General features: G+C 32.4%; 1 long non-coding RNA gene across 5 annotated transcripts; it reads right to left on the bottom strand.

The window, feature by feature from the left end:
- Positions 1-992: 992 nt before the first annotated feature.
- On the bottom strand, positions 993-5,519 carry LOC140890497 (uncharacterized). 5 transcript variants are annotated; one of them, XR_012152203.1, is made up of 8 exons: positions 5,244-5,519; positions 4,327-4,456; positions 4,054-4,112; positions 3,445-3,568; positions 3,256-3,341; positions 2,899-2,938; positions 2,258-2,291; positions 993-1,254 (listed from the first exon to the last, which is right to left on the bottom strand). It is a non-coding gene; the product is annotated as an uncharacterized lncRNA (long non-coding RNA). The 5 variants fall into 5 exon arrangements; XR_012152205.1 differs by having other exon boundaries at positions 2,253-2,291; positions 3,256-3,568; XR_012152201.1 differs by having other exon boundaries at positions 3,256-3,568.
- Positions 5,520-7,116: the final 1,597 nt, after the last annotated feature.

Genomic DNA, 7,116 nt, shown 5'->3' with positions numbered 1-7,116 from the left:
ATTTAGCGCTTAAGACATTTCGAGCGGTTCGCCAGTAAAACTTGTAACTTACTCGATTCTTATTCAAAAAAGAATTCCGCTTGAAACCACGACTCCGTGATACTTAGAATTAAATAAAAAAGTCACCCTCGAGGTATTATTTCTATCCAATCATTCTATACAAATTCCGTTCCGGGCAGCAACCTTATTCAATCCAAAATTCTGCACCTATACAATCCATAGTCTAGAACTCAACCAACACTTAACCGAATTGGTTCCCGCTTGAAACGACATATTCCTAACATCATAGAATAATTCAAGACCCGAGACCTTTGCTTAAACACGATTCTAACCCTGCTTTAAAATTCATTTCCGGACAGCCCCAACCGATACAAAAATTCTGCTCAAGTATATCTCTTATACTCAATCAAAAACTTATCTATACGACTCCCAAGCTCCAAGCCAACAAACACTAGTAGAAAAATCGCCTAAGACTTCGGTTAATAACCGAAGTCATAGGAACTTAATTATCGAAGTAGTGTCACGTGAAGTAATAGGGTACTTTTTTACTTCGCTGAATCGCCGAAGTCTTATACCTTAAATTACCGAAGTCTTTGGTCATTTTTTGGAGGCAGAATTGGACCGGTGCCGAAGTAAAAACATATATTTTACTTCGCTCATTTCATAAGTTACGAAGTCAAACATATGCTTATACTTCACTTATTAATGAAATTACTGAAGCCATAGAATAGCTTTTACTTCATCAATTTCGTTAACAGACGAAGTGATATAATATATTTTACTTCGTTAATTTCCTATATTACCGTACTAAAATGAATTCTTCTACTTCTTCTATTAATGAAATTGTTGAAGTAATAGAATTTGTTTTACTTCGGTATTTTGATTAATATCGAAGTATAATATAATGATTTACTTCGTTTATTCTAAACACATTTTCTAAATTTAAAATTTAGATACAATAATTCCATAAATATATTTTTGAAACATAAAAATACACTAATAAGATTAATAAATTCATCCCAAAACGACATACATAAATCCAAAGTACATCCACCAAAATAACTCAAAATTATGCATGTATCCACACATATTTCCACCAATCTAAACGTGTACACATAGACAAAAGAAAGTATTATCCCAACGTGCATGACATATTTAAGCACCTACATAGGAGTAGACAAATTTACTTCATTCACTTCTAACTTGATCAAATTGATCTTGGTTGTAACATTGATTCTTGATGGTTCCTGCAAACTGAAATGTAAAAAAATATTGGAATGTCACCGGTAAACCAACAAGGCATAGTTTCAAACTAAAATGCAAAAAATTAAAGACAAAGTTGCAAACTGAAATGTAAAAACTATGGATCATAATTAATGTAAATTTTCACTTTCAACTATCTCTTCGAACTGGGTTTCGGTGTTCTATATATCCACCACCATTTAGTCTCTCCTAAACTCAAAAGCATCAAACAAACCAATTAAGCACCAAAAAAAAAAGGATCATCAAAAGGAAAACAAAAATGGGAGGAAATGGTGAATCCAAAGAGAACCAAGCTGCTGCAGGGAGACACCAAGAAGTTGGTGGATTTGGCAGTGGCGTAACAATGCTATTTTTAATGAAAAAAAAGATGGAAGTGGGATTTAAAGTACAGTAGATCAAGAACCAATACAAGGAAATAAAATCCTCTTATAACTCATATAATATATGTTGTTGCTCAATTGAAGAGGCTGAGCGCTATGGGAAATGTGTAATGTACTTTAACTAGAGTTGGAAACTATGATCTGTAGTTTCAAAATTCTAATGTTAAAAGACCAAAAATGTTTGAACTAATCATCTGTATTTTTCAATATCTAGGAATATTTCCAAAAAACAATTTTAAATTCAAATATGACTGAGCCAAGCTCAAATACAGAAAAAATAATTTCAAAATCAAGAATAAATACTTTTGGTTGCAAAGTAAAAGCTGGAAATTAATCTTATTATCGTACGTACGATATCGTAATAACTAAGCTTATGGCATTTACACTTATCTGTATCAATACAATGTGAATTAGAAATTTGTTCGCACCTACAAGAACAGTTTTTATTTGAACAAAATTTTCTTAACTTCGCAAATTACTTCAAAAATTAGCACAATAAAACTATATTTAACCATTCTAAGGCACAACATCCAAACTTGAATTATCCTACAATAAAATTTGAAATTTTGAAAATAGTAACGCGGGCTGAAATTTCAAAAAATAATATACCTTACCTTCGGTTCATGCTGGAGTTAAATATTTCAATACCTGCAATATGACACACCATATCTCAAACATTAACTAAAGCTCAAAAAATTCAAACAAAAAAAAACCAGCAAAATTGGATAAATAAACTAGCGAATATGACTTGGCACAGTAGCACATGTGTACAAATAAGAAAGATAACATGATGCTCTTGTATACATAAAAGACAATATAAATTTTGGGCATATATCAAATCACAAAAGTTTGTTTATAAAGTCCTTGGATTCTTTCGGCTCTTCAATTCACAGTATTTTTTTCACGCATTGTTAGTGACACTCAAATTCAAAAAAAAAACGTTGATAAAAGGAGCAAAAAACAAGATATTAAATGAGAAGTATCTATATCTCGTTAGAGCACAAGTCACCAAAAGTAGACTTATACGGTTATACCAATACAAAGTCAGCCACAAAAGTTGAGAAAACCAGGAAGCCATTTTTACATGTTACATTCTTCTTAGCTTCTGTTGCTTCAAAAACAATTTGCAAATTACTTCAAAAATTCGCACAATAAAACCTTATTTAACCATTAAATGTACAACTTCCAAACTTGAATTATCTCACAATAAAATTTGAAAATAGTAACGGAGGATGAAATTTCGAAAATAACTAACCTTAGCTTAAGTTCTCTTCTGGAGTTGAATATTTCAATACCTGCACGATGACAAAACATATCTCAAAGACTCAAACATTAACTAAAGCTCAAAAAAATCAAACAAAAAACAAGCAAAAAATTGGATAAATAAACTAGTGAATATGACTTGGCACAGTAGCACATGTGTACAAATAAAAATGATAACAGGATGCTCGTATATACATAAAAGACAATCAGTTTTGGGCACAGATAAAATTATTAAAGTTTGTTCATAAAGTCCTTGGCTTCTTCGGGCTCTTCAATTCATAGTTTTTTCAGAATAATTCTACCATTGCCAAAAAAGAACACAAAACACAGATTTAAAGCCAAGACTTACCAGCTGAGGTGCAGGCAGCTGGTCCAGCAGATGAACCAGCTACCCCCAAACCAGATATCATCATATGCTAGTGATCCAGTCACAAGCTTTGCAAGAAGAACAGCGCCAACAGATTTTAGCATGCACTCATCATCCACATACGTTAGAATGACTGCCTTACCTTATATATTGTGGGCTATACTCACATACCTTTTATAAACCCAAGCTTCAATGTCAAGAACTCGAGTTTTAAAAGATTTAGAATCTCATGTCCTCTTGTAATGGGGTACAGCAATTACATCCTTCAACCCGTATGGAATCCTATGGAGTGGACCTATATACAAGTCACAACCACAGTTTGTCACAACAACTCTAGAAAAATATATTTGAATATTACACATATTAAGGCAACTTCAACCATTAAGAAACATGTTCATAAACATTGATATCATGAAAGTTGAGATTTTAGTCCAAAACATGAACGAATAATCAAAATTGCCTATCAATCCACAATATAAAATTAATTTCAGCTTTCCATTTTTTTGTCTTTTGGGAAGAGAGAAACGTGAATGGTTCATTTTTTTTTCCTCTTTTTTTTCCCCTGTTTACAATTCAGGGGTGCAATAAGGGTTTAATAAAATTTTAAATATATGCAATTGCATTTTGAATTTTGGCGAACTAGAGATAAAGAAACAATTTTTTTAAAAAAAAATTAAACAAATGAAACCCGAATTGATGTAAAGACATTCAAATTGTTTTGCTTGCTTGAATGCTAATTCTTCAGTAATAATCACTACAGCCTCAAGCACAGGACCATACCTAATAGTCACTACAGCCTCAAGCGCATGAATCTTCAGTAATGCTAATTCTTCGAATGACTGGGGAATTAATGTGAGAATCATTAGCTTATTTTTAGTTTCTTCGAGGGAACAAAAAAAAAGAAATATCTTTCAAAACATGGAAAACCAAAATAAAAAAAAAATTCCGAATTGATGTAAAAACAAAAACAAAACCTGAATTCATGTGAAAAAATAGAAACATCATCAAAAACATTTAAAACCTGAATCGATAAGAAAGGATAAGGATTCATACGTTGGGCTTTTGAATTATTCCGTTGGCAGCAGCTCCAGGCGGTGGTGGACGGCTGGAGTTGTATCGGCGGCGCTAGGGTTGAAAGGAAGGAGACTAAGTTGCTTTGTATTTACGCATCGTAAGTTGATAGCTAGATAAGTAAAGGTTAGAAAGAGAGAAACAATTACTTCACCACTTATCATTAAAAAAATTATTTTTTCAATTTTTACTTCATTGAAAAAAAAAATGCCGAAGTAATATTTTCCCAAAAGTCAAGTGAAGCCCGTGTTTTTGTAAATTCCGAAGTAAAATCTACCTTTTTACTTCGCATGCGTTATTACTGAAGTTGATTATCACATATTACATCGTAATTAATAATTGCCGAAGTAATTTGTGCCGAAGTAAAATGTCAAAATTCTACTAGTGAAACTAGGATCATGACTAACGCTTAGGCTCATCCCAATCCCCAATAACTCATCCCTAAACAACTCGACTTAGCTCAAAAATGGCAACCTGTAAACAACCTCAAAACCGAGCCCCTTCCTCCTCAAGTTCGAATGATCCTCAACACTATCCCACAAGTTAACCTCAAGCCATACTAAGCACTACCATGTGAGCTACATTATCACCCATGGTAGCTCCTAACTCACCATCCAAGCACCAAGCACACACACAAATTTTCGAATGAAACAGTACAAGAAAACCATTTATGAAAAATTTCAAACACTTGAGCATCAATATAAACACCTTTTCAAACTCAAGAACCATTTCCATTCTCAACAATAAACATCAAAGATCATGCATAACTTGACTAAGATTTCAAATGCAATTTTCAAAAAATAACAGGGCAGAAATCTTAATGAGGCGTGAAGTACAAAGCACAATTTAAACACACTACATATAAATCTACAAGGTGATAAAAGAACCCATAATCTTGCCTAACTAGAAGAGAAACCGAGAGAAAGAAGCTCAAGGGAGCTGAAATCGACCAAGAGGTTGAGTAGCAAGGTTCGAACAGCTAGCTAGGAGAAAGGCTCACGCCGGAACAGTAGCTGATCGCGGCTGGCGACGGCTGGATTCGACGGCGGCGGTTGGAAAGTGGTTTAGGGGTGAGGCCGATCGATTATGGAGTGAAGGGGAAGAGAGTCGTGAGTTCGGTGGAGAGGAATGAGGAGGAAAACGTGAGTTTAGTGTGTGTGTGTGTGTGTGTGTTCTAGGGTAAAATTTTGTGTGATAGATCAGTATATGTGTATGTATATATGATTGTGTGTGTGTGGAATTTTAGAAAAAGTGCTACTCACATTTTAAAAATTGCTAATCAACTTAGCAACTTATGGTCATAAATTTAATTGCACCTATAAAATTCACAAGCTTGAAAATCCTAATTAAAAATGTTAAATTAGATTTTACTAGTCCGGGTTTAAAAATGCTAATTTTCGCAAAATTTTTAAAATAAGCTCTAGAATGCGGAAAAAGTGATTTCGACACCCGGAAAATTCTAAAATCGACCTACATATAATTTTCCTCAATTCTTACTGAAATTTACTCTTGAAATAAAATTTTAAGAATGAACCGCCGAAGTCCACCATCGCCGACAACCGAAACTGGAAGACATTGAATTCAAGAATTTCATGAACAATTAAGTAAAAAAATATTTGAGCAACTAATTCTTTAAAGAATTTAAACAATAACTGAGAAATTAGAATTAACACTTTAAATATTCTGATGTCACATCAACGAGTAAAATATTTAAATAACAAGAAGAATGATTAAAAATATTTTAAATAAACTAGACAAACGTTTAAAAGTAGTTTAAATAAATACACAAGCAGAAGTAAAAAAATTTTAAAATGATTTGGAAAATTAAAAAAGTTTTAAATAAATAATCTAGGAATTTAAAATAATTTAAAATAACTAGCGGCTAAACTTAGGTTATTTAAAATAAATAAGTTGGACACTCAAAAATATTTAAACAAATAAGCTAAAAAATTAAAATCATTTAAAAGAATAAACTAAACAATTAAAGTCATTTAAATATGCAATCTTAAACCATAAAAATATAAAAAAAATTAAGTTGTACAATAAAAATCATTTTGACAAATAAACTTAAATAATTAAAAACATTAATTAAATAGTTAGTACAATAAAAATCATTTGAATAAATAATAAAATATTTTATTAACACAATTCACATAAAAAATTTAAATCAATTAAACCTAAAAATAATAATCTTAATATTTATTAAATTTAATTCATGTGATTTAGTAAATTGGATTTTAGGCGACACAAGTGTACAAAGTGGTTTGATTCCCGGGTTGTACAACTCATGTCCTGGGCGCCATTCTAAGCAATTGTATACAGTTATTCTAGATATGGATACCCTGTCATTTCCATGCATCATATTTGTATGTTTACCCGTACTTTTGTATTGAGCGTAGTCGCTCACGTCCAATATTTTTGTATGTTTGGACACCCCATTCGACGGGGTAGATGCAGGTGCAGGTGGTGTACCCAGTAGCTTGGAGTGGCCAGTAACCGTGGAGGCAGCAGGAATAGCTATAGGTTTTCTTTAGCCTTAATTATTCGATTGGGTTGTATATCAAAATTTTTTAGTCGGTTGTATTTTTCCGACCCGGTTTTATTTAAGTCTTCCGTAGCAATTTATTTTAAATGCATGCTTAATTATTCTCTAACTCTGATTAGGTAGTGGATCCGGTTTGGGTCGCGAAAGTAAACTCCTTTCCTCAGTAGGTATGTAAGGTCCAATTAGCCAATCATGAACTCGAATAATATCAGCCAATCACAATTCCT

This window comes from Henckelia pumila, chromosome 3 (genome assembly GCF_033568475.1).
Source record: "Henckelia pumila isolate YLH828 chromosome 3, ASM3356847v2, whole genome shotgun sequence".
Lineage (NCBI taxonomy): Eukaryota > Viridiplantae > Streptophyta > Magnoliopsida > Lamiales > Gesneriaceae > Henckelia > Henckelia pumila.
The sequence above is the reverse complement of the archived record's forward strand: the minus strand, read 5'-3'. Positions and strand labels throughout refer to the sequence as shown.